We start from the raw sequence: 20,355 nt of genomic DNA, 5'->3' as shown, positions 1-20,355 counted from the left end.
AAAAGAAAAGAAAAGAAAAGAAAAGAAAAGAAAAGAAAAGAAAAGAAAAGAAAAGAAAAGGAAAAGAAAAAAGGAAAGGGTCCCAGAAGAGTTTGGCTTTCAGGGAAGCTCAGGAGTCAGTGAGTATTGACTCTGATCTGTACTTTTCCTCAGGAAACACTTTGATATTAATGATGCAGCAGAGGGATATTAGATTCTTTGTATTATCTGAGCTAAGTGCCAGTGTTGTCGGATCCTTGGGGGTAAGCCTTCTTCAGTTCTGGAATGGTGTGACATCGAGGAGCTTATCCCAAAGCTTTCTTGTCCATGGATTTCCTTCACAGATGCATAAAGGCTTATTGGGGACAACTCTGCGAGGCCTTTACTAATCTCCTTCACCTCCTGGTTTCTCAAGCATTTTACCCAGACATCTACTGTAGACTGGTCACATTTAAGCATTTATATACAGCATCTACTTCATGCACTTACTGGTCAGGGGCTGGGTCTTATTCACCATGTTAATGAGCACCTCAGCCTTTGGCTACAAAGTATGTCCAACACAGCTTGTTAACATGAAACAAAAGTAGTAAAATTATTTGTGTGCCTCTGTTTCCAGACATCTGTATGCCTTTGTGCCAGAATCCTGCATCTAATCCTCTAAGGCAGCAATGCCTGCCCCACACCTGCTTCCGTTAGCAATCCACTGCTAGGAGACAGTGGCTCAAATTTGCAAGCAAGGAGAGTCTGGACATGAGATATAAAGAAAGGGAAGACCCAGCTGTTAATCTCTCTCTCTGACCTTAGATATTTCTTTAGACATCTGTTTTTGGGATAAGATAGTGGAGAACTCTGAGTCCGGCTGTTGAATTCTCTACCCACACATATTCCTTTGTCTTTTATTCAATCACACTTTTGAACTAAGTCCAGAAGGACCCAATGACATGCTACAACAGAAAGCCATCTCATTTTTTCAGTACCAAAAAGATAGAAAATGGGTCGCAAATTGTTGCTTGGAGGTGAGCCGCTCACTCGAGATGATTGGTGTTGGAGCATTGGGAGAGCCCAAAATAAACTTACTTGGATTGTTTGTTATAATGAGGAGGTTCCCTGACCAATATACCCTGTATGAGATCTTCATTCTGCAGAGGGTTTTTTCTGTGTGTCAGTGAAAATAGTTGTCACTGCCTCCAGGCTGTCCTGATTCCAGCAGAAAGAGACCTTCCTTCTCTCTCTGTCCACATATCAGTGCCAAAACAGCTCTAATTATCACTGACCAAGGGCCCCATTCCTGGACCAATTATGGTTTCTAAGATGATGAAATGGTGTGACTTTGTGGTTGAGTATGAATTCTCAAGCCAGACTGTCAGAATTCAAATCCAGGCTCTATCATTTTCTGCCTAGAATACTCTGGATGGGCTACTTATCCTTCCCATGTTTCTATTTAGTCATATGTCAAATGGGAACAATAATTAATACATTTTGAATTACTGCGAGGAGAAAAAGTGTTAATATGTAGAGTTAGGACAGTGACTAGGAGAGGAAGCACTTACACATTAGTCCCCTGGGTCATCTATGACTGTGGCTAAGAATGTCTATATGCTAGGAGAGGCTGTAATTAAAAGAAATACCAGAAGTAGAAATGTTTTGCAGTTTGCAAATTACTTTTTATATCTATTTTCTCATTTGATCCTAGCCTTAGTCCTGCAAGGAAGTCATAGAGGACACAGAGGCTCACCTAGCCCCAGACCTCACAATTAGCAAACAACAATGATGAGTCTTGAACTCAGAACTTAGGAGCTTTCCAAGGTACCCTGAGTGGTATGGACACTACCAGAGAGGGGGTAGGTAGAGGCATGGGCTGGCCTGAGCAGCTTGATAATTCACTGGGTGATACAACCCTTTTCTCAATCTGTGATTTGAAGTCATCCTCAGGAAATGATTTACTGGAGGCTACACTGCAAGTAGCATTCTTCAGGGAGCTGACATCTGGGGGCACGAGGCACCACGTTCTGTTGCCACCAATTGTGGTGCTCATTGGCTTGGTGTTTGAGGTGGCCACAGTGTTTGATCTTTGGGGCTATTACTCAGTGTTCATAAGTCTCTATAAAGAGTCTCATTAACTCAGTAGCACAAACAGGTTGCAAATACAAAATGACTTGGGCATAGAATACAGCCCCTAAGTCAGATTCAACTTTGTCATCTCTCTCTTTTTTTCTGAATCTGAATGCAGCTGATCCATGTCATTTCCTTTCCACATAGTATCAGGAGACTTTCAGCAAGCAGGTGTATCTACAAGTTAGAGTCAAGAATCTGGTCACCTGACACAGATTTGGTTTTTTGTTTATGTTTTGAGAATCAGATTTTCCTTTAAGATATATGAAGGCAAATAGACTTAAAACACCAAAGAAGGTTAATATGCTCAGATTGGGCCTTAAATTGGGGGATGAGGAAAGGAGAAGTTTGCTTTAGGGGAAGGTCTTAAAGCTGTGTGACAATAGGAAGTGTAGCAGAGAGTCTCCACTTAGGGAAGCAGTCTCTTCCTTGCTTCCCTGTTCACAACTGCTGCTCCATCCACCAAGAGATGAGGTCCATTTCCCTTCCACTGGCGTATGAGTCAGACTTGTAACTTAATTTGGCCAATAGAATGAGCTAAAGAAGTCAATTCTAGACCCACCTTTAAAGAGCTCAGTGTCTTTTACTTTCCTTCGGGAACCCAGATGCCATGCTGTAAAGAAGTGGTCTAGGTTGCCATAGGAGATTGTGGGGGAAGAAGCCACACGAAGGAGCATGGAGGTCTTCCGACATTGGACGTGGTCACATGTACCTGTGAGTGACGCCCTCTTGGGCCATAAAGCTCGGCCTGGCTGCCGCCAAGAGGCAGCTGAGTCAGTGACATGTGGAGCTGAGCAGCCAATTCCCTGTGGAGCTGAGAAGCCCAAGCAAGTCCATACTCAGTATCTGACTCAAGGATTGCGAGAAAGAATAAATAATTGTTGTTTTAGCCAGTGAGTGCTGAGGTGGTTTGTTACAAGGCAATAGATCTTCCCGAAACATGGAGTATCCCTTAGTAGCCCCCGAGGGGAAGTCAATCTGTTCTATGTTCTTGACATGAATTCCAGAATATGATGACACTGGAAAGTTAACCAACACAAGAAAAAGCTATAGAAGGAAAGTAGTACTTTCAAAGATGAAGCCCCAAGGATAATAGCCTCCGTCCATGTTTCTCCTCTGAAATAGCATCATCTCATCATTGCATCACAGCATTTGCTGAGTCCACTAACATGAATCCAAAATCTTCACTCAATTCCATTTAAAAAGTACTGACTGAGCCCCTTCTTTGTACCAGATTCTCTCCTAGGAGCTGGAGGCTCATTACTAGACATGAGGGGCAGAGCCTCTGCTCTGATGGGGCACAGATTCCACAAGGGAACCTAAGAAGAAATTATAAATATGGTGTCTTAGAAGGCACAAGGAGCAAAAAGTGGGAAGGTTTCTGTGAGGAAGTCCAGTCTAGGTTGGTACTGGATGAGGAGTAGAATCAAGCCAAGTTCAAGGGCAAAAGGAGGTGAAGGGACAGGGGACAGCCAGGCAGGAGCAGCAGGAGCAACAGAGACCATCACTCAGGTAAGAAAGAGTGGGGCACAACTCTTCAGAGTGGGGTCTGCTGTCACACAGTGTCACAGAACGAGGTCTGTTGTCACACGGTGTCACAGAGTGGGGTCTGTTGTCACATAGTCTCACACAGGTTTGCTGCACTGTGCAGCCATTTCCAGATACTCCTTGTTCTCACTCTCCTTCCAGAATCAAGGCCCATTCAGGAGCTTGAAATGATTGTATGGCTGGTCCCTTCTTTCTAGTTCAGTAGCCACTTGTGGCTCCTTAAATTTAAGATAATCAAGTAGACTGAACTCTCTCCCTTCCAGATGTAGGATCTGTTCTGATTCTCTCAGCTCCTCGGGCTCCCTGGTTTACCCATCAGCGGGGCCCTGTGGGCTCTGTCCACAGCGACCCTGTGAGCAGCCTGTTCTTCGGCCCTGGTACTGAAACACACATTGTTTCCTGAGCTCAGTCTTCTTGAATCAGCACGAGTGGATTCATTCTCATTCTCTCTCTGTCTTTCTCTCTGTCTCTCTCATTCCCTTTATACACACACACACAAACACAGAGGTGTCAGCAATATCTTTCTAAGTGAAGAGTTCATGCTCTCTCTTTTTCTTTGTGAACTGCTAAGGCTCTCCTCTAGAAAGGTTAGAGGTCTCTGGAATTTTCTTTTCTCCCAGAGTCCTTAAACATGGACTCTACCACTTATCCAAGACTATGAATCAATAGGCCACATTTCCTACCTGAGATTCCATTTTATCACTTATAAATTATTTAAAAAAAATAACACCTGCCCCTCAGAGTTTTTGTGAGGAACAAATGGGTTCATACTCATAAAAATACTATTCAGATAGTTTAGCTCATTATTCTTCCCAGGCAGGGAATCCAAAGTCGCCTTTGCCTGATGAGAGCATGAATCATGATATCGGAAAGGTTAAAACAACAACTATGAGAAAACCCATCAGCCCAGTGGCAGCTGGCCTCTGTGAAAGGTGGCATCAGCCTTGGGCAACAATTCTGGATTATTCAGTGAACATCTAAATGATGAGGCCACTGGGCGGAATGCTTGCTGGATGGTCCGAGTAGCACTGAACGGACGGTGGGAACTTAACAGATACATTCTGCTCCTGAGGCTGTTGATGATGGTGGCGATGACGACGATTTTATCAATGGTCATCGCACATCAGGACACTGGGGCATGGAATCGCTGCTGACAACTGCAGAGGTTTCGCCATTTTTGTAATGATGCTCTCTGAGGTCTTCTCATATCTAGAGTCACTGATGAGCGGGCAATTATTTTCCACAGATCTGCTTTTGCCCTTTGGCTTTCCAATTTCCTGCCTGGCTGCGGAGCTAATCAGCAGATATGTGCCGTGGAGTCTCGCTGCTTGGCTGAAACCTGGGCCTGCCAGCTGTGTCTGGAGGGCCACGGGCAATTAACCACACAGCTTTGTTTCACTGAACCAAGCTTCCAGGGACTTGTGATGGGCTGATGTCTTCAGAAATAATCTTGTGGGTTTGGACAGAGGACAATAGACCATGTTTCCTGATTCAAGACACATGACCCCCCTGACTGTGCAGTCAAAGTTCCAGGCAAATAACAGAAGACTTATAAGGGAAAGCTAGGGGAAACGGGATGGTCACTGCATCATCAGGTGATACAAACCCAGGGTCTTTTAGACATCTCTGGTGGCAGTTAAAGCTCCTGGAGAAAGTATACTGAGCTTTCCATGCTGCCAGGGGACAATTTAGCAAAGCTACTGCTGTGTTTCAATAAATTATCTCGTGTTCTGGTGACAGTTCACATCTGGAGATCCGTTCGATTCCTGCCTTATTTTAAAGTAACCCCCACTGCCACAGACCAAAAAATTATCCTAAATTTTTTTTCTCCTAGGCGTCCGGGATCTGACACGTGATGTCCCATGGTTGATACTGCCCCTCCCCGCTTTCACTCTTAGTGGGTTTTCCAGTCTCTGAGAGATGAAGCTGCTTGGTGTCTTGACCAACAGGTGATCCAGGACTCAAGAGGAGAGGCTTATGTCCCAGCTCAGCTGTAAGACTGTGGGTGACCGCCCACCTGGGCGCTCTGTGCCCAAGTTTGGTTCAAAGTCCCCATCTCTCATGCCGTCTCCTAAAACTGGCTGGAATTTAAACGAAAACTTGAAAAGGGAAAAACCAAAACAAAACCAAGTCGCTTCTCCTCTCTTTACGTGCTTGCCCTTGGCAATCTCTCAGCTAAAACTATTAGTCTGCACCAATAATTCAACATGCCTTCCACTAACATTCACTGACCGCCCACCACGCGTCAGGCAGCGTTCTTAATGCTTCCTGAAACACGCACACAGCCTCTAGTGTCAGAATATGAACAATAAACAATTAACAGAAATTTAGTAATCAGAGAAAATATGCAGAATGGCAGAGAGTGATAAGCCCTGGGGAGGGGGGAAAAAGAAATATAGGGCCAGGGGAGTCGGTTGGGATGGGGTTACTGTCACTGGAAAGTGAGGGGTTACAGGAGGCTTTAAGGAGAAAATGACGTTTGAGCAGAGTCCTCCAGTAGGGAAAGGAATGAACCCCAGGGATGAGCAGCAGGGAAGGTTCCCAGAAGGAGAAGCAGCCGCGGGCAGATGCCCAGGGTGCGGGTGGGACCTGTGGGGCGGGCCGGAGGCTGGTGCTGCTAGAGGTGGGACAGCGGAGCAGGGGCTGATGGACGGTGAGGTCTGAGGATGCCGAAGGGGCTGCTGCCCATCAGGTGGGGCCAAGCAGGCTTCTGAGAGGACTTGCGTGAGCATGGCCAGGCTTTAGCTGAGGAGCAAACTGAATGCCATTCTAGAAGGATCCCGTCACCTGCTGTGTGGAGCACAGGTCGGGGGTGAGCCGGGAGTGCAAACACAGCAACCAGGAAAGGCGCATCCACGATAATCAGGACGAAAAACAATGGTGCCTCTAGGCAGGTAGTGTGGCATGAGAGGAAATGAAAAGCAGCGAAAGTTTGGATGATGATTAGGTCACGGCCACCAGGATGGACAGAACAGCTTCCGAATACACATTCCCAGTTGATTGGTCTCCCAGCTGCCGGTCTCAAGACTTTGAGCTGGGACAGAGGACTCCGTCTGGGATGTCGGTGTAATGCTCCAAGAGTGTCATGCCCAACCCCCGCCCATTCTAACCACCTCTCCTCTGAGGAGCTTTTTTTTCCTGGACATAGACTCTTAGAATCACGTGAAAGCCTTCCTAACTCTCACATGTACTTGCTGCTAATTCTAGATGTTTTTGGTATTGGCACTGGAATCCACGCTTCCCTTCCAGCCCTACTGCCATAACTGGAGGTAGGACTTTCCTGTCTCCTCTGGAAGGTTCAATTCCACACGTGCTGAGTGCCAGTGATGGGCAAGGCCCTGCTGGAAGTGGGAAGGCCCAGGGGAAGTTGGATGCGATCCCCGCTCTCCAGATGGCTGGCCAGTGCTGAGATGAGACCACAGTGAGATGGGAGGCCTCCAGCTGGTCACACAGCAACCCCCGCAAGGCTTGGAGCCCAGACCCCTGATAGAACCAGGGATGGGCCGGTGCTCACGCCACCCACGAAGGCTGAGCTGGCAGAGGATGGTTGCGGCCACATCTCATCACCATTTCCCCCCAGCCCAGGCTGAGTGCTGGCTTGGCCCGTTATGCCAGAAAGACAGGCCTCAGCATAGGGAAAGGATCATAACCTTTGGATCGCATACTCAGAGCTTGAATCTCAGTTCTACCGCGCCTTTGCTCCAGGCCTTTGATGAGTTGCTTAATTCTCTCCAAGCAAGATTCTTGGAGCTTAAAGATAATAAAGAGGCTTGCACACAGTCAGCATTTGATAAATAATAATGAGTATTAGATGCTAGTTTTTCCTCCTTCTGATTAACATTTACAATATTATTAGATTCATTTTCCTAAAACACAGCTCTTGGATTGTTGCATGGTTATAGGATCATTTACCTCAAAAAAAAAAAAAAAAAAAGGCAGCAGCAGCAGCAGCCTCAGGGGTAGAAAATTTAATATGTGTGTGTATATGTTTTAATATTTATTATTGGAATATAGTTGACACACAATGTTATATTAGTCTCAGATATACGACATGGGGATTTGACAATTCTGTACAGTACTCAGTGTCCCCAGGATAAGCAGAGTCATCATCTGTCACCCTATAAATGATTATAATATTATCGACTATATTTCCTCTGCTGTATTTTTCATCTTTGTGACTTATTTATGGTGCACAGTGTACACACACACGTACAGTGGAATATTACTCAACCGTAAAAATGAAAGACATTTTGCCATTTGTAACAATATGAGGGGACCTAGAAGGTTTTGTGCTAAATGAGATAAGTCAGTTAGAAAAAGACAAATACTGTAAGATTTCACTTATCTGTGGAATCTAAAAAAACAAACAAACAAAAAAACATGGACTCATAAATACAGGATGGGGGACTAGGCAAACTAGGCAGACATTAAGAAGGACAAACGTCCATTATGAGTGTGTTTTTAAACTTGAATCCATATTTCTGTTCAAGTCTTTGACATTCTCAAGCTTTTTCACTAATAGTAATCACCTTCCTTTCCTTTAAAGAAAAGCAAGTGGTAGGAAACGTTTTCCATCTTCTTATTTCTCTTTAGACAACTCAGTAAATTTGAAACCATTGATTATGTGCCTGACGTGTTGCTGGGCTGGGCCATAGGAATTCCAAAGATAGAGTATTTGTTCCTTTTCTTTCAGGGGTCTTATAGTCCTGTGGGGAAGGCTGGTTTCATATATGAAACAATGAGAACAATATAATGGCAGAAGAAAATTTAAGAAACAAAATGATCATTTGGAAAAATAAAAGACAGCTCCGCGGAGAGCATGGACCTCACACTGAGCACCAAAAATTGGCTAGATTGGGCGAGGTAGAAGGCAGGGACAGGAACTTCCAACTGGGATCAATCCCCTCTGTTCTGTTCTTTTTAACTCTCTCTAATGGTCGACTCCCCTACGGGATATCTCATTCTGAAAATTCTGCGTGAACACTGATACTTTCTTGAACTCGAACACTCTAGAGCCTTCACAATACTCTCTCCCACAGGAGGTCTCTACAGCACCGTGTTTAGGAATGCCAGCCTTCTCTCTCTTCTCCTGCTGGTCCCCGCTGAAACAGGACCTGCGTTGGGCAGACAAAGCCTGATAAGGAAGCTGAGATCCTGTAGCAGCTTTTCTTCTCTCTGGGAGTTTTCAAACCCCCAAGTAAAGCAAAGTTTTCCCCATGGAAACCGAACAGTTTTGATTTCCAGCTTAAAGTCAGAAGGCTCGTATTATGCAATTTGTTCCCACTATTATTCTCACTTGCCATTGGAATGTTGATCTTAAGCAACTGTCTCTTCTACAAAAATACACAGGGCATCTTTTAACACAGTATCCCTTTTTATTTCATTTGGCTGGGTAAAGGCAGCTTTGTAAAAAAGGGAATTTAGAGCTTGTCAACTGAATCTTGGTTAATGCTGTTTGAGTCTAAAGAGACTAGATTAGTTTCCCTTCTGTTTCCTAGAAGTGAGACCTAAACTCAGTCCTATTTCATAGAACTCCGCACTTCAACGGAGCAGTTTTCTTAAAACCCGATGGCGCCCTCAAGTGGCACATCCCGTTTCAGGATCCTAAATTCTAACGACAGCCCTTGCAGAAATGTTGTTGCTTGGGAATTGGAGAGATTATTTTTCTAATGATCGAAGCTATCGGTTAGGTCTATTAACTTTGAAGATGACTATCCAAATTCTCCCTTATTAGCTTTTGTTCCCTGAGCACTAGAGCTATTCCTCACTACCTGTTGCCGCCAAGACAAAACTTTAAGACGTGTTGTCGGGTGCTGCAGAGCATGGTTGACGGGGTCTCCGAACCTTCCCATGGGAAGGGTGAATTTGCTCTTATAAGTAGAGATTCATGTTGAGTTGATGTTTGAGTAACATATTTTACCTTGAAAAAAAATAAGTGCTTTGAAACTAAGCATCATGAGGACTTCTTCCTCCTACATATACAGTCTCAAGAAGCCACAATGATTTATACTTTACAAGCTGGTATACAGTGCTTCATTCTTTGGTTTCTTCTAAAGTGTCCATGGTCAAGTTATGCTTGGGATGAAAGAACCACTTGGGTCATTATTGTTCAAGGCTCCCTTTGAACGTAAAATCTTTGAAGCATTCTAAGTAGATGGATTCCGAGCTTTCCACAGTTTGGCAAACCATTCACCAGACCTCTTCACAACCCCCAGCACAGTAGGGATGAGGCGGCTGATATGAGACCCGGGAAGCCCAGGGCTGTGGCCGCATAGTTCGATCGCTGTTGCATGGGTGTTTTATTAGTCACTTGAAAGGATCAGCTCTCTAGAGGCTGGGAAGCATGGCACACCCCCCTCCACACCTAGCCCTACCAATTCTAGCAGGCTGAGTGGTTTGATCAGAAGAAGTTAGCATAAGCCTAGCTTGGCTTATGTGGACATGGTCTGGGGACTGGGAGAGCACATAGCTTCACCCGAGTCAGTCAGAAAAGGACCTAGAATGAGTCTCAGGCTTACACTTTCCCAATAATTTTGGCATTTTATGCAAACTTCACATAAGGATCAAAGCAATTATCTAAGAGCTTAAAAACTACAGAAATAAGAAAGAAAAGCACTAATAATGCCCCTTTATTGTTTTGAGGTTGGAGGATCAATTTCAAGAGGGTGTCACAGAGATGTATGCGCAAGTAAGGAGGTTCGCTGGTTTCATGGACGCCAGAAGGAGGTTGCTGTTGTTGCTAAGCTCATTAATATTCCTAGGAGAGCAACGAAGTTTCCTCTCTGCTGCGTTGGGAGTACAAGGCCCCGCACTGACTTGTTCTATTTAGTTGGCACAAAAGAGAAAGAGTTCCCTGGTTTTCGTGCTCCCACTTCAGGAAAGGAAACCTTTGTGTCTATCTTGTCACACAAAGCTGTTTCCATAAAGTTAACAGACTGCGGGATTAGAGGAGAGTTCTCCTGAGGAGAGAAGCCTCATGCTCCACGCTGTCAGGTAAATTCGTGTGCGTGGGGGAGGGGACAGTACCTGTCAGGGATAGGACACCCCCTTGCAGCAATTCCATAAAGAATGGAGACCTGGAGGCACCCATTGGATTTAGGCGCCGGAGATTCGCAATGGCCACTAGAGGGCGCCCCTGGGACTTGGGCTGGCGATTAATCAATTCCCCGCGGTGCGCGCAGCCCTACAAGTGCAGCCCCAGATGGATTCACCGGGTTTCTCGACATCAGCACTGTTTCTGTTTTGGAGCAGATCATCTCTGTGGTGAAGGGGCTGTCCTGAGCAAGTGTCACATGCGTAGCAGCATATCTGGCCTCTAACCACGAAATACTGGTCGACCCCGGCTCCTCTCCCACAAGTCACGACAAAAAATTTCCCCAGATGTTGCAAAATGTGCCCTGGGAGACAAAATCACCCTCACCTGACAACCAAAAGTGGATTGAATGTCGGGTCTAGGCATGGTAGGCCATTGTTCTAAGGCTCAGATTCCCTTTCCCCAAACTCTTGTTTAGTGTGGGGTCCATGCATTAAAAAGACACAGAAGTTGTTCTCGTCCACATCTGCGGTCATTGCCGGGTTAAACCCCAGAGACAGGCCTCCCAGACTGATGTGATGGAGGTGTTTATCCCACTCCCCGTCTCTGCACTTGCCTGTGCTCCCTCTTCAGAGCACTCCTCCAGCTCTGGCAAGAAGTGCACACTTCTAGGAGGGGAGGCATTTTGGAAAGTAATTTACACGAAGCTTTGTCCTTCATCTGGACTACTCCATCACATTGTCACACTGAGGAGCGTGTGCATTGAAATTGAGGGAATTGCCGGAAGGAGGATGTGGTTTAAATGAATCCCTAACAGCAGAGTCCCAGGCCCCATGGGATTTATAAAAAAGGGATATTAATAGTATTTATCTTTTAAAATTATAATGTGGGTTAAATGAGTAAAAGCACTCATAGCAGCATCTGGCAAGAAGCAAACACTCTCAAATACTAATTTTTGTTGTTATTATTAGTAATTTTTTTTTTCTTATCGATGCAAGAGACATGTTGGGAAGAGAGGTAGGCTAGTTTACAGCCTGAACCAGCTTCCCATCAAACTCTTCTTGTCTCCACAATCTGACCAGCATGCCTTTTCTACATACCTGAAATACATCCTCCCAGAGAACAGAGCTCAACATGGAAGATCTAATCCACCTTGAAATTGCCCCTTTGGTGTCACTTTTGAATATTCCATCCGGAGTCCAAAAATCATTGAATAAGTGAATGAGTAAATGACAGAGAAAATGGACACAAATATTAGTGAAGGACTTGCCCCGTGCAAGATGCCGTGAGGCTCTCTAAAATATTAGATCTAACTGCGTGGTTTATAATAACAATGTGGGCATTCCAATCATCAGGACTCAACAGAGCTCATGGCGGGGGCTGGGTGAGGGGTGCTAGGTAAGGTATGCTGTGTGGCATGACAGGGAGGGACAGGTGACCCCCACACAGCGGCTTGCTGGGGAGGGCATGTGACTGGGAAGGGAGTAAAGTTCTGAGCCTTTATCCTGGGGCCCTACCGGGTGAGTGTGTCACCAGGAAGCCACTTCCCTTCAATCACAGAGTCCATACTGGGCGCAGGGGGGATCACTCTTGTGCCATTCACACCGCAGCTTTTGCAGGCTTTGAAACCCCAAACTCACACAAATAGGCTTTTCTGAGCCTTCCAGTCATGCGCCCAGCATTCACGTTCCCTATGGTTTCTGGAAAATGCTCCATGGAGAGTAAATGAACTAAATCACGAGTTTTGCTGAGCCAGGAAAACAGAGGTCGGCGAAAGAGCACACTGTTGCCTAATTTCCTCTGTTCCTTCCCATTCAGGCAGAGAAGTGAAGTTGAAGATCTGCGTGCGTGCTTGTGTGTGTGTGTGTGAGAGAGAGAGAGACAGAGACAGAGAAGGGAAGGGAAGGGGGAGGAAGTATTATGAGCGAGCAAGAAATAGAGAGAAATGGAGAAATTGATGGCTAATTGCTTTACATTGGAAGGAAGGGAATGGCTACCCATGAGTGAAGGGCACTAGGGTTTACTCCTGGCAAGTAGGAGCAGAGGCAATGTTATATTGTCTTTAGATTAACTTACTTTAAAATAATTTGTATGAACCATGATTTTTTAAAAGTTTTTTTATTTATTCATTTGAGAGAGAAAGCCAGCAACAGCACAAGGAGGGGAGAGGGGTAGAGGAAGAGGGAGAAGCAGACTCCCTGCTGAGCAGGGAGACTGACGTGGGACTGGATCCCAGGACCCTGGGATCATGAGCTGAGTCGAAGGCAGACACTTAACCAACTGAGCCACCCAGGCGCCCCTAAACTATAATTTTTATGTAAAGTTTCACTCCAAGCTTCTTTCTAGAGGTGATTAATAATTTTTTGAAAATCACAGGGTTATTCATGCAGAATGCTAAACAGAAATCTAAACCCCAGGAGTCGATTTCAGGGCACTTAAAGGACTCTTACTGAAATAAAACCTAAAAGGCATGTTAATTAGCATAAGGGATGTCAGATAATTATAAGTATTAAGTTTCATGGTGTGAGATAGAGTTTGATTTGGATTCTTTTTAAGACTCACTGTCCTTGAATGACTGGTGTTTAAAATTCTGCAAAGCCCAGGATTTTAATAATTGGTTTCCAGATCTAAAAATCCCTTTGGACCTACTTCTGCTGGCTAGAAGGAGGACGTTATCACTGGGCTTGACTACGAAGATGGGTGCCCACTCATTCCTGTGAGCGTGATTGTGTGACCAGGACAGATACGGGCCTCTTCTCCCCTCCACAGGCTGTGGGACTAAATTATGACTTTGGGGGGAATTTATCCCTCTCGTTCCACCACCGTGTAGTGGGTTATGGTGTAGGTGGTGTCTTCCAACCCTGGCCCCCCGACTTTGAACCACCAAAAGATGAGCTTCCAATATCTACCAAAAAAGAACCGGACGTTTGCTGATGGTCAAACAAACGCAGACCGCCGGTTTGCAACAGTGTCAGCAGCCTGTCGATGGCTGTGAGGAGCTGGGCAAGACTTCTCGTTTGAAAGTCTCTGTCGGGAAACCAGGTTTCATGAGGAGGAGGGACACGGGGATCCCCCACGTTTTGTGAAATGAGTAGTGGGGTGAGTCACCACCAGGAGGATCTCTCCGATCCTACAAGATTCAATATAGCACCAAGCAGTGGTCCCCCAAAACACACACTGTGATGGGGTCACAGCTGTTTCCTGGATACCGCTTCATCAGGTGACATCTTCCAAGCCCCTGCCGGTGTCTGTGAATGTTCTAGCAAAGTGACTGGTTCAGGGCTGCAAGCATGGGAGCCAGCGTGTCATGGCGCCAAGGGCCTTGGTTTTAGAGAGACTCAGCTTTGGGTCCCAACCCTCTTACTAGCAGACAGGGAAAGTCCTCACTCATCCCATAGTTTCTTTCATCTCATTTCCCTCTAGATATGTGTCTTTCTCTCTTGTGATAGAATAACAGAAGCTGTTGCCCGATTCCTGAATAGGAAGGAGAGAGGGCGGGACTAGAGGCTAGAGGGAATGCAGAGAAATGCAGATACATCATGATGGTGTCACTTGGAATGCCCCCTCTCAGTTTCAGCAACTGTTCTGGCAACTGTGGGACCTATAAGGGACCTCTGGGTGGCTTGTGCTGATGGGCTCACCAGGAATCTAATTTTGGCTAAAGGAATCACCTCCCACCGCGCTCAGTCTCTAGAGCTAACTCTTAGAAGAAACAGAAGAAAATCCCCACTGGCACCTATCTGCTTTAACTTTCTTCCATCATTTTAAGGTCTCGCTCCCAAATGCTCTGGGAGAACAATCCTTGAAGAAGCCAAGGCTGATTTCTATTTCCCTGTGAGAAATCTCAGGTCTTATCTCCAGCATAGATTTTCATTATGAGAAGTCATGAAGATTGCAAAGCAACAGAAAGGTCCCAGGGAAGCAAGGGCAGGGCTGGCATTTTGGTGTAATGGTAGGTACACCTCACTGATGTCTAACTTTTTTCCAGGGCCTCTAATTTCTGCTGCAGAAGGAATTCCTGGTTCTCTAGTATTCACCCATGAAATCACCAAACTGGCAACTCCAAGTTGGAAAAAAAAAAAAACAAAAAACTTCAAATTCATTCCTTCATCAAATATTGATTGAGTACCTGCTATGTGCCAGCCACTGTTCCAGCCCCTGGGGCTAGGCCATAGAGATGATGACGGAGTGAGAGCAGCAGAGACGGAGTGAGGCAGGCCGATTCGGGTCATGCTTAGAAGGAGAGATGCAGAACTTGGGATGTAAGGAGAAGAGATGAATGAAAGTTGATTCGTAAGGTTGAACTTGAACCACTGGGTCCATGTGGTTTTAGATACAGAGATGAGGGAGGACCAGGCTGGGGGCCAGAAAGGAAGGGTTCTATTTTTGTCACATTAATTTTGAGATGTCTATTCTACCTCTGAGAGGGGAGGCAAGTAAGCTTTCCTTGTGCAGCCCCGGGCTATTATCGCAAAATACCATAGATTGGGTGGCCTACAGGATACATATGTATTTCCCACAGCTACGGAGGCTGGGAAGTCCAAGATCAAGGCGTCAGTAGATCTGGAACCTGGTGAGGGCTCTCTTTCTGGTTTACAGACAGCCATCGTCTAGCCTCACGTGGCCAAGAGCAGAGATAGGAAGACAAGCTCTCAGGTCTCTTGCATAAGGGCACTAACCCCACCACGAGGGCTCCACTCTCATGACCTAATCACCTCCCAAAAGTCCCACCTGGGGGAGTAGGATTTCAACACATGGATGGGGAGTGGGTGGCACAAACATTCAGTCCATAACAAGGCTTTTGGCAACACGAGTAGGGCTAAAACCCAGGGGTATCTTCAGAACTAGAGATATGAATTTGGGAGTCATTTCCATGTACTACCTCAAACCAGGGGATAGGGAAGGGTTTGCAGATGGAGAAGAAAGGAGGAGGAAGGGCTGAACTCCGGGGTTTGGTGGCAGGCAGAGATTGCTTGGAGTACCAGGAGCCTGCCAAGAAGGCTGTGCTGGATGGAAGCCAGGAACACTAAATGCTTCAAGGAGGAAATAATCAACTTGAATGCTACCAAAGGTAGGATATTATGAGAACAGAGACATGCCATTGGATGTGGTGACAGGTGACCATGATGCAAACAGATATTGGGGAGCTGGGATGAGAGACCAGGTGAGAGGTAGCCAGAAAGAGTTTTCCTTCTCTGTTATAGAAAGGGAGGTGTGTTCAGCTATAGAAACTGGATGAAATTTGGAGTCAGAAGACTGAATCCTAAGATTAAGACTCATCGGCTGGATGATTTTGAGCAAATGCTGTTCCACATCTCAAGGTCAATCCGAAACATGGGTTTGACAATAATGCCTCCTCTCCCTGGTTTTTGTTTTTAAATATTAATTTTTTTTATATCTTTGATTTCAGAAACTGAGCATAGTTTTCCTGCCCAATACATTTTCCTGAGTGGTAAAGAGACCACTCACCTACTCATATTGTGAGAATCAAGAATCACTTATTTTCTTAGAACATCTCCCCAACTGGATCATGAGGACTTACCAAAATTCCATGAAGACAGACACAGTATTAATATTCATAATAACCTACTCTTTCGTTTATTTACTCATTCCTTCAACATATCATCATTAAAAACCCATGGTTCTAGATCCTGAGGCTGCTGCAATGACCAAAGCAAGTCCCTCCCTCCTGGAGTCCACATCATAGTACAGGAAGGCAGACAATAAATACCAGTTTCAGTGATAGACGCCATGGGGGGAAAGTAAAGCAGGTTAAGTGGGATGAGGAGTTATTTTCCAAAGGTGACCCATCGAAGGATGTTTCAGCACAGACCCGCAGACATAATCTGGGCAGAGGAAACTGGGAGCATCAAGCCCCTGAGGAGGGAATGTCCGCAGATAGGGTGATTGTCTAGTGTGGAGTCGGCTTTTCCTTCTCACCCCACCCTAGACATATCTGGTGTCTTGTTGTTCCCTAGAGCTTTAGGTTTCACAAACTGCTACTCATAGAAAGGAGATAAAGTGTAGTAAAATGACAGCTTGCTGTTTGGCTAGGAAGCATGGTAATCTCTTGAAAAAGCACGCAATCGCCACTCTTTCCATGTGGGCTTTTGATGTTTGCTAATTTAGGGCTACCTTATTCCCCATCCTCTCGTGATCCCTAGATTTCCCCTCCCGTGCCTTCGCCAAGGTCCCTCGGCCTCCGTCTGTGTATCACAGAAATCCCACAGACCTCCTCTGGCACTCTCAGGCGGTGGTGGTTGGGGTCTGTCTTAGGCTATGAAATGAAGTCTGTAACTTTGATGTGTTAAGGATCTGGGCTGTGGTGTTTGCTGAACTTCTAGTCACTTCCCTCTGTCCGTCCCGCAGTGTCATCCTCACATAAATTCTGAGGCCATCTTCTTTTCCACAGAGGAGTAAACAAGAGGGAACAGTGGAGGGTTGGAGGTAAGCACAGGTCATATGGGCCTTGTAGGCCTTTGTAAGGATGTTGGCTTTTTTCCTAAGAAATCTCTAAAATCATAAACTTTTCTTGTCTCCTTAGGCATAGGTTACAGAAGCAGCATTGATGGATGTCCTTGTCTCCATGCCACCCAACCATCAGAACTTTTAGATGTCATGAAAACTTAGCCTTCTACTCCACCTAAAACAGCGCCGACACTGGGTTGGTATTATACTTGACTTCCTCTGGATCTGAGGCAGGAGTTTGCACCACGGAAGGAAAGAACACAGTTGTGCAGAGTGAAGAAAGACCAGCCTCTCTCTCAAATATATATGGTTTATTGATGCATCTGGGACACTATAGAGATTGGATTGTTACTATAAATAATTATACCATGACCACAGACATAAACCAGGCCTATCTTGGACACACCGGGAGTAATGTCAAGGTACATATAAACAATTTTATGTAACAAAAGGAAGATAAGGAACCTGAAGGGACTCCATCTTAGAAAGGCTCCCCCTTGGGCGCCTGCAGGTCCCAGTTTTTAAGCCAGCTCAGGTCATGATCCCAGGGTCCTGGGATCGAGCCCCATATCGAGCCCCACATCAGGCCCCCTGCTCAGCAGGAGGCCTGCTTCTCCCTCTCCTGCCCCCCTGCTTGTGTTTTCTCTCTGGCTATGCTGCTTTCTGTCAAATAAATAAATAAAATCTTAAAAAAAAAAAAAGTGTCCATCTCTGCCATTTCCTGCTAGACCCTATTTACTCATGTTCTATATTTTTCCTTGCATCTGAGTAAAAACCACTATGTTCCTACTCAAAGGAGGAAGCCAGTAAGTGAATCATTTTCTGAGTGTCTCTGAGGCTTCAAACACCTGATAACATCTAAGGGCCGGATCCTTAACATTTTCCAGAACATTCGCCTTGAACAAACCCTAGCTGACACTGGCATCAGTGACCCCCACCTTCAATGATTTATAAAATAAAACCTACTGTGCACCTGTCCCTCACCTCTGATCAGATTCGACCCTAGATTCCTGAAGGAACACGTACCCTGGACCCCTTTCCAATATAAACTTCTAGCCCTAAGCAGTGAAGAGACTCATTCTCCTTTCCTTTCTGAGTCTCCCAGGTAGCCTGTGTACTATTCTCTGCCACTCGAGCTGTTCAGTGTACCCTGTCTTCATGTTTTCTGGCTCGAGTTTGATTTGCATGAATCCAGGGAGCCTCTTGGCTGGTCCTGGAGAGCTCCCTCTGGGTCCTCAGCCCCAACCTGCCTACACCAAAAGGAGAGAGAAGAAGGATCACACCAAGGATTATTCTAAGTCTTTCTGACCCGTGTGGAACCCATCCACACAGAGCAGACACCCTTCACCCTTCATCCCAAGCTCAATTCTCAGTGCTCTGACCTATACCTTGCCATATGCCTAAGTTCATCCTCCCCTCCTCTCTTCTAGTTCCAGATCAATGTGAACTTGTGTCTGGACCCCATTTCCTCCTGCCTCTTCTGGGGCCCACTTCTAGCATCCCCTCTCCTGGGATCGTCCATCTCTCCTTCTTCCCCATCTAAAAGCAAGCTCTAATTCTACAAATCCCTTTCCTGATGTTATGTTCCCCTCGTTCCTCTTCTAACTTCGTTCCTCCTCTTCCATCCAAACTCTTGAAGCACGATGCACACATGATGTCCCTTCTTTGTGTTCCGCCCACTAAGGGCACTACAATTTCTGTCTCCCACTGAGTTATTAGAGCTATGCTCATCAAAATTAGCTTTATCTAAGTGGCAGGACCACTGGATGGTGTTCATCTTTATCTCACTTGACTTTTTTTTTTTTTTCTTTTTGGATGGCTTTAGCACGGTTGAGCATTTGTAATAAACATTCGGGACTTCCTCAACTCCCGTATGACTAGAAACCCCCGGTCTCTTGGCATCTCTCAGGTTGCTCACGTGTGGTCTCCTCCAAAGTCATTGTCACCAGTACAGTTAGGATGAACTAATCCCGGAAGATATCGAATACTCGGCCATTTCTACTTCCTGCAGGTGGCACCAGACACACAGGACCATAGGCAGGTGAGCTGAGAAGGGGCTATGAAAAAGTGGGTGAGGCTCTTTATTTTTGCCTGCAAGAGACTTAATACTCAGGGCTCTGGATCTGCAGGAGCCCCGTGGCCAAGGGGTCCCCTTAGGTCATGTTCATCTTTCCAGGCTCACCAGTTGCGGTTGGAGGTAGAACTCAGTCACATGTATAACTTCCATAAGGGGGAGGCCAAATACAGCAGCCAGTAGTCTTTGGAAAGCAGAATTCAACAATTTAAAAATCAATTTTTTTGTCCTCAGATAGCCCCAAATAGTTGCTCGTGGTTTCTTATGTTTCCTTAACTAGGGTTACCAGAACACAGCTTTGTATTAGAAATGCAAGTTTGGCAGAAATGTGTCTTCCCTAATGAGGCCTGGTGCCTGTCGGTATTGTGTCTGAGTCCCTGGGGCTGCTCAGTGGGTGGTGGTGACACTCTGGTTTCCCAGTTGCTGAGGGGTCCACACGCCCCCTGTGGACATATTAAGGGGCCATAAACTACCCTGGAGCTTGGGGACTCAACGCAGGGCTTTCACACGGGGCCTGACTCTACACCAGCCCTGTGGGTGGGTTTGTGGGGAGAATTTCCCACTTGGAGCTGGTCACGGGGACCCCCTGTTACTCGGTGGGTGACTTCACATCAAAGTCTGTGGCTTGGTGGAGTCTTGGTTCTGAATGAGAAGCAGAAAATGGTATAGTTGGAAGAAGAGGATTCACCGCTTGTGGGAAGGTTACAAGAATGCCATTGTGGCCACAGACAAGAGCCGGCTTTGTGTGCTCTGTGTTGCTGAAAGGCCTCTGTAAAAGTCCATTTGTTCAAGGCAGCATGGAATGTCTGAGCTGGCAGACACCTCCGAGACCAGCTAACCCAACCTTCTCGTTCTTTTTAATATAGGTTTCAAAATGCAGACTGTGGTGGGACACACATCACCCCCCGCAATCATTGCGCGCAGTCACGTGATTTCAAAAATTTTTCCCATCCCTTCATTGTTACTGACAGAGAAACAGACAAGGATAGGCAGGTAACACATGGAGATTTTTGAAATGAAATTCTTCACACTGACTGCTTCTGGGACAACCCTCATTTCCTTATTAACCCGTGGTCAACTGACTTCTGTCCTCACTCTAGAAAAACAGTTCTGAAGGCCTTTGAGTCCCCTTCATCTTGGG

The sequence above is a fragment of the Lontra canadensis genome, unplaced genomic scaffold (assembly GCF_010015895.1).
Source record: "Lontra canadensis isolate GAN:19392208 unplaced genomic scaffold, GSC_riverotter_1.0 scaffold5, whole genome shotgun sequence".
Taxonomy (NCBI): Eukaryota; Metazoa; Chordata; class Mammalia; order Carnivora; family Mustelidae; genus Lontra; species Lontra canadensis.
Note: the sequence above shows the minus strand (reverse complement) of the source record.